Here is a 9,905-nt window from a genome sequence, read left to right as displayed (position 1 = left end):
TGCACATCCATTGTACACAAATTTTATACAGTCAGCATGAATATTCATTAATGCAAGCAAATTGAAAATTTTATGCTGGAAACTAGAGATAAACTTTATTTACCATTACTGTGTTGCATTATAGCATGTCATGGATCAAACTCTTTCTTACATTTGTATAGACAAGCCAGTATTACTTAAACACAAGGAAATATGATTTAAAATACGTTTTTAGAAGTATAAAGTAAAACTTTCCATAGTCATCCATATCCACACCCCTTTGAGTCAAATATCATAAATAATTATAGCACCTCCATCTTCAAAAAGTTGTGGACATTGCTTTTTCTCAAGCCACTTCAACTACCATCTGCGGGTGCCGTACATGTTGATAGAGAAGTTCAGCACACTATAATATGCACGGCATGCTTCTAGTCTCTCGCTTGCTCTGTGTGATAGTTCAGCCATCTGTTAATGTGCTGCAGTCTTAATTATGCCCTCATCACACTAAGTCAATCAGAGGTGTGCCTGAGCCAACTGTAACACACCTAGCACGGCCTTTACCAATCAATAAACTATCCTCGCGGGACTGCTGTAGCTCCCACCTCAGGGGGTCTCAGTCAGTCAGTCTCAGCAGATTGGTTGGGAATCTTGCCATGTTTTTGCTGGAGGTGCTTTAAAAGGCATGTTTGTACACATTGTATCTGAAAGCCAAATGTGCACTTTGTGTGTTGCTGCATGTTGACGCCTTACTTCCAAGCCTTTCATGCAGATCAGTAAAGCCGTCTGATAGTTCAGTGGTTTGTGGTCAGTGATCCACTACTCAGTGTACCGCACTCCCTAAATGCATGCAAGCAATTTTTCCTTGAATACTCTGCTTGTTCAGGAGTTTCATAATGCGATGTGCTATGTAGTCTGGTCTTCTCGTGCAGTTTTGTATAAGTGGTTGAGAAATTTCCGAGGCCTTTAGTTTGATAACAGCAATGTTGAACATTGCTGAAAGGCAGAGGAGACAGATGTTGACAGTGAGCAGTGGTAGGAGTGAACTTAGTAGGCATAAAAAAGTTAGTAAATCCAGTGACCTATGTGGGATGTCTATTTCAGCAAAATAAGCTACTTATATTGTGAAATTTAACAAAGATGAACCCGAGGTTATTTCAGAAAGGTGAAGGTTTAGTTCAACATTAATATCCATAAGACTGCAGGCAAAACAAACTGTATTTTTTGAGCATGCTGTTTCTGAGCTGCAACTCAAATGGGACAAAATCTTACAAGGAAAAACAGTTTTTTAATTGTTTTACACCTTTTTATATATGCATCTTTCCATTCTTATCTGCAAAGAAATAACAAGCAAAGGTGATGGTTTCTTTATCCCAACTGTAATCCTCTTCTCACCTTTAGGAGCATGAAGTTAGCATTTTTTGGATAGCATCCCTAAATAAGAAGAGGTGTTCAGATTAAAAATAAAATAAAATAAAGGGCATTGCCATTTTCCTGGTTATTCAGTGATGCATTTATGGGCACGGCACATATGGCTGTACAGCAGCGGACTACCTGGCGGGTCTGTTACCATACAGGTATAAAAATAGTACAAAGCTTACCGGCCCACTCGATCAATGTAATGGAGCTCTTTTTTAAACTTACCTTGCCACTGATGTCATTTGTTAATGAGCTGAATACACTTTATTCTGGTCATTTATTCGCAGTGCTTCTGAAAATTTGACCCTTTGTAGTTCCTCGGTGCACCGTTTCACTCAAACATTAACATTCAGCCGACCTTATTCCGCATCATTCCTTGGTTCAAAAGTTCATGTGAAGAGCCGCCTGTGTACCTAGCATTTCTCCTCTTCCCAGTCTGCTGTCTCTCCCTCAGTGGTCTATCAGGCCTCCATCAGAAGCTTGGCTCTAATCTGCCGACTCAGGGGTGTGTTTCCTGCATCGGGGCTGTGGCCCAATCCATCTGTCTTCATCAGTGAGCTGGGGCGGCTGTGGGCTTGGGCCAGCAGGACCCCGCTAAGCACCAGCTGCTAGCTGCCTTTTACACTGATTCCCACCAAGTGGGACATATTTACAGTACAGCTAGCTGCCTGGTAAGATTGGAGGACCTTTCAGCTGTTAGCGCCTGGATTATTATTTTTTTCTCATGTGGCTTTATTCTGGTTACCTATTATGCTCTTAGATTTTCCACGTCTCCACAGCCAGTGCTTTCTCTACCTTTTAAATTCATCTGTCATGCCCATTTACATCTATCCACATCTCTCATATGTGTAGATATGAAAGGATGGAAGTCAGTTTATTGTCTGTCCTAAACAAAGACACAAACCTTTAATACTGTAGTTTGGGTATTTTATTTTATCTAACATATCTAACAGATGCTCATTTCCAGTTCTCGCCCCAGCCATTATCTCTGTTGCGATAGCTTTAGTGAGATATAAATTTATTTGGGTCAGTCTGCCTTGTGCAGCATCTATTATATGGTTCCATAATGTATTCCCAACAGTACATCTAAATTATTATTATAGATAAAGGTTACTACAGGAAAAGAACAAAAAATGTATGCCAGTTTTACACATGTAGGACTCCAAAGTCTACTGCACTATTTTCCTGGTATAAAATTGATTTTTCTTTCCATTATTAAAAGGGTACTTGATCTTTCACATAATTGCAGAATTTTGATGACAAATTCTCAGCACCCACAGTCTAAAATGAAAACAGAAAACGTTCATATCTATCCGGTCTTTTAAATCACGTCTTTTTACTTTGGCTTTTGATTCTAACTAGTTGGCTGTAATCTGGCTTGTTGTGTTGTCACCTATTGTTTCCTGTCCTGTTTTTATTGTTTTGTTTTAATTGTCTCATGCTTTTACTGACTGTGAAACACTATGGTCAACTTTGTTGTTTTTAATATGTGCTATATAAATACATTTTGATTTGATTTGATGATGTGCCCTTTTAGCCCTTTTCAAAGGTTTTAATAAGGTAATTCTGGCAGTGTTGCCTGAATAAGACAGAAAAACTCAAGAACCTAGCCATACAAGATCCGAATGCCTGCCAGGATTAATGAACTAAAAGTACTGCTAATAGTTTCAAGAACCACATAACTATTTGCTTATAGAAATAATGCAAAGCTCAGAGGTGAGTGACCTTGTAAGGATGTTTTGATGGGGCTGTTACTAAACATGGTAAGACACTAAGCAAATTATCTTGTTTATAAACACCAGGGTGGCCTTTAGCTCCTATTGAATAAGGCCATGGGCTCTGAACAAGGAGACTGCTTTAGGGAAACACTGGGCCATTGGTCCTTCCTATGGAAATCAATTTGGGTCTAAATGGCAATGAGATTAGCACAGTACTGATCTGACTCTTTGATTTCCTTTCTACCTAAATACAAGCTCCCTTTTCCAATTTAGATACCCTCCAGTATTGCCATGTGTCATCTAGTGATAATCTATCTTGAAAGCGTGGTAGCTTTTTTTTTTTTTTTTTTATTGTTTTACACAAGCAGGGGTTTGGGGGTTAGCGGTGCTGGTCTGTTCTTCAGCATGCCTACTATTCTAATCCAAAGTGAAAAACAGCAAAACATTTTAATGCATTGCATTGCAAATTTAAGGCACTTGGCAAAGATAAAACCTATTTTATCCAGGCCGCATCTTGAAACGGTAATCCATGCTTTTATTTCATCTCGTTTAGATTACTGTAATGCACTTTATTTTGGAGTTCGTCAGCATCTTCTCTCTCGTCTGCAGCTGGTCCAAAATCCTGCTGCACGACTTTTAATCAGAACTCGTAAAAGAGAGCACATAACTCCCTTCCTGCCATCACTCCATTGGCTGCCTGTATATCTTAGAGTTCATTTTAAAATTCTCATGTTTGTTTTTAAATGTTTAAACGGTCTTGCCCCACTTACCTCTCTGAGCTTCTGCATCCTTACTCACCTCCCAGGTCTCTCAGGTCAGCTGACAAGCTGCTCCTGGAGGTACCCAGGTCCAAGAGAAAGCTCAGAGGGGACAGGGCCTTCTCTGTTGCTGCTCCTAATCTGTGGAACAATCTTTCCCAGCACATTAGAGAGGTCCCTTCACTGTCCACTTTTAAAACACGTCTTAAAACCCATTTTTACTCCTTGGCTTATGACACAGTCTGACCCTGATTTTATTGTTTTAAATGTCATTCCCATCATCATTTTTATACTATTTTATTATTGTTTTTGCTATTTGTGCTAATTTTATTATTTTAAATGTCATTTTAATAATCATCTTATTTTTTATTTTTTAAATATTTTGTATTTATTTTATATTATTATTATTATTATTATTATTATTATTATTATTTTATTTCTTATTTTTTAACATGTTCAATGTATCATTTCTGGCATGTCAAGTGTACAGCACTTTGTGTTCAGCTGGGGGATGATCTGAAAGTGCTATATAAATAAATTGCTTGCTTGCTTGCTAAAGCTTTTATTTTGGTATTTCCGTTGAGCAATAAATTTGCATGTTAGCTAAATATTTCGTTTCCTGTAACATTTAGATTTAACATTTGAAATTGTGTTTTTTTTAAATATGAAAAGTTACAAATATTTTACTAAATGTTGTAAAAAATGACTCAAAAAACATGTTTTATTAAGGTTTTGAGCTAAATTTGGAAAAATGTTGCCATTAATTTCAGCATGTTTCACTTTACAAACGGCGCCCTGTATGCTAACACAATAGTTAGCAATTACAAGTGCTAAAAGTCATCAAGGTTAGCAATCCCGTGGGGAATTTTATGTAAAAGCAACTGCAATGCACTCTTCTGGTGAGCTGGATACTGTCATTACTACTTCACATGTAATATTTTACTTTTTAAGTTACCTGGCAAAGATGGAGATACTTCAAGTACCTATGGATTTGGTGCTAAAGTGAAAAAAATATATATACCTGCCAGAATTCATTCAATTTCTACTCTGTTGTTCTACTCTTGTACTCCAGTTTTCAGCAGCAATGGGTTAGGGTAAAGCACTCAAGGGCTGATTGTTGTGCTACAATAAACCACGATGTGTGACAACATCAGAGGTCCAATTTATACTGATAGTACAATGACATCTCCTGGCAGGCTTATAAAAGAAAATGTCCTGCCCACCATCTCAGGCACTGCTCATGCTGTAGCGAGGCAACATGATCCCAGGAGCTGGGCTGAGTGGGAGCTTATGCGGTACAGCATAATGTGATTGAAATATTCCTAGCATTCTCATGCTGATTTGTATATATTTGCTGGGACTTCTGTGACTCATAGAAATTGTGTGCACGTGTGTGTGTGTGTGTGTGTTCAGCATTACACTGTCCATGAGGCACTTGTGGATTTTCAAAGCTAAATCTATGTTTATGTTTTAGACACATCATCTATACTTAAATGTCAAGTCTTACAAATATACATATGTGAACAGCATATTTAAGTAGGATTTGTTCTGACTGTTAGACAAGCTTGGTCTATATCGGCACATGAACATGCAAATAAAAAACAATGTTTGGGATGTAAAGAAAAACTGCGGGGGAAAACTGGGCTGTGCAATCATCTGTGCAGATTCTGCAATGTGTACAGCAATGGAGAGGTGATGTCATGTGGGAATAGCTGGCTTTCTGCCTACAATGGAACAAAAGAACAGTTCTACCTCGGGTCTCTTTCTCACTCACTTCCCTTCAATCCACCTCCGTTTCCATTCCGTTTCTGTGAGCAACAGTGGCTAATTATGTTAATCTATCCAGACAAGGAATTTCCATGGTCCCCCCATTTTTCTGCCTTTAAAAATATATCATTTTAAATGTTTGGATAGCCATTTTTATTTCTCGTTGTTTGAGGGCAATTACACACAATCAGAGCTGGATCAGGCACCGACTCCCCCACCTCATTATTGGACCCACTCTAGTCATATCTTGATTGAAGTCAGCTCCTTTACCTATGTTGAAACAGAGTTGAAACACTGTCTTCCTCCACCATGTTACTCGGTTTTTCATCATTTTCTCATAATCTTACTCTCTCCCCCTCTCTCTGACGGATTATGCCTGAACCTTAAGCTTGGGTTCCATCCTAACTGTGTCAAACTCTTATGATATGCAGTAAACAACACTGGCATCAGACAGCAGTGTGGAAGAAACACTGTGCCACATGAACCGCAGCAGGAACAACATGCATTTTTCTCTGCGAAGATGCTAACCTTTAAAATGTTAATTGTTGTGCTCCATGTTTAATCATGGGAGAGAACCAGACTCCTAAATATAGCCATGCTTCCTGTCCATGCTCACTCACGTGAAACACGGCTAATATATGTTGCATAAAGATGACATGAAAGACAGCTTCCCACAGGGTCCTAACACCAATATGCTACGCACACTTTCAGGGCAGCGATGTTGTAAAAATTGTCCAGGAAGAGCTCAATAGTGTAGTGTGCAACAAAGCAAACAAGTCTTGGTTTTCGCTTGTGACCTTCCATAGAACTGCAAATGGAAGCCTTTGGCACAATGAAGGGGTGGCTCAAGTGTTTCGTTTTTGTTATTTCTTTGTGTTAAACAAAAAAAGTTGCAGAGAGACACTGGTGGAAATGCTCACTAGTAACAAAAATAATCTTAAAAAGATGATTATTTATTTGTTTTCTCCACAGGATGTGGATGGCTTTATTAAGTATGTTACCCGTTTTTCAGTTGCTGCCCTTAGAGTTGTAGAGTGCAACATTTAGGTCTGAAATTGGGCATGAACCCTTAGAAGAAAGAATAAATGAATGTTAAAAAAAAACACCTTTAGCTTCTCAATCTTTTTATTTTTACACTTCCGCCTCTCAATCCTATTTCAGGCTTGCTCTAAATGCTCACATCTGCCGTCAGCGCTCCTCCCAACACTTTGTTTCTTCATCTCTCCTCTGGCAGTTGATTTATTATGCCTGTTACTCAGCGAAGGCATCATAGCACCGCTGAAGGCGGCTTGCCGTTTGCAGGCCACCAGTGGCGCCTTTGTCTTTGAGCCACACTGCTACCAGCAGGCCTTTGGATGCTTGTTGCCATTTCCACTCTCAAATTTGATTGCAGCAGAGAAATGAAAGCCATACCACACTCCACATGGGGTTCAGAAATGAATATTTCCCTTGGTTTATTCACAGTCTTTCTCATCGTGCCTTTTAAAGACCTGCGAGCTGCAATCTAGAGGTAATATCAGATGAAATCTGTCTTTGTATCCGGGTCATGCAGCGAGCAGTTAACGTCAATGATGTTGATTTCACAGTATGCCAGACTTCACGAGGAGCAGGGTAATTTCTCGAAGCTGCAGACTTGCCAGTGCGCCCTGCTTAAACACCACTCATGTGTGATGAATTGTGATACTTTGTTTTGTTATGTTCTATTTGATTTGAATGAATGACAAAATCACAGAGAAATTGAAAATAAATTACAGTGCTGGTTTTGTTGTTTAAGCCATTGCCCCAGTCACGTTTTCTGGGCAGAAGAGCAGAAATCTGAAAGAATGAAACTTAATCATTTAGCATGGTGGCTGCATCAAAAGCGCCTGATTGCTTTGAATGTAGCGTCCTGTACCGCGTCCCATTCATAAACCCTCTTTGTTGGCAAAGGGAGACAATATTCCTCGCAGTAAAATCCAAGTCTGTGAGTCACTCCATTCTACTCTGGCCGCTGTTCTATTCACTACACAAAATTACAGTCTTATCAAATTGATTTTGTCTATAATTGGGTCCTAAATGCCTTCCTAAAAGCTCTCAGGCAAGTACGATTGTTTCACCCATTTCATGCAGATATCTTGTTTCACTTGTTTCAAGCAAGATAGTTAAGATTTTTACAGCTTGTACAAATGACATATATGAAAGGGTTTAGACTATAAGAAGATCAGCGCTCAGAGTTCTGTGGACTTGAGTTGTACTAATCACTGTGTTTCAGTATAAAGATTGATTCAATGTCTGCATGGGATGTAAATGGTTTTTAGTTATCGTCACATACTCACCGAACCAAAGCTTTGGTAAGAGTCAAGCTAAAGCAACTATCTGGTAAACAAAGTACCTTTTCCACCAGACAGAAGGCCAGCACATACACATTTCAGATTATAACAAGCATTCAAAAGCATTTAAGATTATAGATTCAACTCAACAGTTTAGAGTGGTTATAACTGCACCCGTAATAAAGGCTAATTGGGTACCAATATGTTTAAACATCTGAATACAATATCAATACTGCAGATTGTATTATTAATGCAATGGTAATGATGATTATGATTAACAATAGCAGCAAAATATATCTCTAATTCCTCACAAGTATTAATCAGCTGTCTAGACCTCCAGACATTCAAGTCTTTAAAGTTGCTGCTTCTTCACCGTGAATGATATTTTATTGTATTTATACATTAAGTCTAAGTATGTTATAATCAAGTATTTATATGTTTATAAATATGGATTAGGTATAAATATATAAAATATGTACAAACATGTATAAATGTATAATATTGCTGCATATTTATACTTTATATAAATATGCAGCTTAAATATGTTAATATTAAACCACTTTAGTTGATATACCATTGGTCTTGTCAGTGTTCTCATATGGTGTATAAGTGATGGTGTTGGGTAAGGTTAACATCACTGCAGTCCAATCGCATTGGTAGGTGTGCACCAGGGGGTCTGATCAAATTTCAGAGGGAGCTAGTATTGCCCCATTCCTCCAAAACATGAATTCAACAGACTGGAAGGCTATAAATATATTAAATAAATATATTTATATGCAGCCTGTGGAAAGCTTTCAAACAAATTGTCCACATTCAGACAGAGAATGCAACAGCGTCAAAGAAAATTCATATTCATACAAACACACATCTCCCCTCTAGGTGTCAAATTATTTGACGCCTTGAGGAGAAACACAATTAAATAGAAACGGTTCTTGTTCTTGTTCATAACACACATCCAAAGACTTGTTTTTTTTCTTGGCTCAGACATCAGGCTAGCAGGGCCACAGCACACTGACCCCATCAGAGAAACAGATTGTTTGTTCTAATCAGACGCAACACACAGTATCTTACGCGCCGTGAGATTCATTAATACTAATACAGTTTCAGTGAACGTGTAAATAGTTAAATATGGGGAAAAGAAATGTCTGGAAAGATTTATTTGCATCTGCTAAAAACCCCTCAGACTTTGAACTGCTTTCTGGTGCTGTTTGATAAATAAATATAGGTTGTGTCTAAGGGCGAAGATGCTGCCGAAGCAGCTGTTTATTGTGGGGCTTGTCATTTGCATTGTAATAAGTTAGTTTTGCAACAATTGGTTAAACTGTAGGAAATTAATTAATCAGTGACGGCATCAAAATATAATACACTAAGTGTTAATAAGTGCCTTAGTGCATGCTTGTGGCAAACGCTGATCCAGATATGTTAAAAATTAAAAGTGATGTGAAAGTGATGTGCATTTTTTTTTACATAAGAAAGTTCTACATGTGCGAACTAGTTGACAGTCAGTGGTATTTGCAATGCATTGTACTGTGATTCATACTCATTATCAGTTAGCTTTCCCCAGTTTGGAAAGTGTTAGGTCAAATTCACACACCCCATCTTCTCTCTGCAGATTTTTTTTCCTCCCTTTGGGAAGCTGAAAATGTGGCTGCTAATTAACTCGCTTCTGATCCCCCACTTGTAGCTCCCTGTCAACACTTCCTTTACAGGAATAATCTAAACGGTCTGGGAAGTCGCGAGTTCACACGTTTGTGTTCGTGTGTAGAGCAGATGCATACTTGTGTGTGAGTGGAACAACTGTACTTAACGCCTTTTCACCAACACACCTGCTCAGCTACATGAGCACAAGATAGAAGTGACTGTGGTCCTGCTTTAGAATCAGAAATCACGCTGGATTCTTTAGTTGATTGGCGTTTGTGTGCATCCTGTTGGCTTTGACTTCTAGTGGCTGAATGGTA

Source organism: Neolamprologus brichardi, chromosome 17 (assembly GCF_056152115.1).
Source record: "Neolamprologus brichardi isolate AB-2024 chromosome 17, ASM5615211v1, whole genome shotgun sequence".
In the NCBI taxonomy this organism is placed as follows: Eukaryota; Metazoa; Chordata; class Actinopteri; order Cichliformes; family Cichlidae; genus Neolamprologus; species Neolamprologus brichardi.
The sequence above is the reverse complement of the archived record's forward strand: the minus strand, read 5'-3'. Positions refer to the sequence as shown.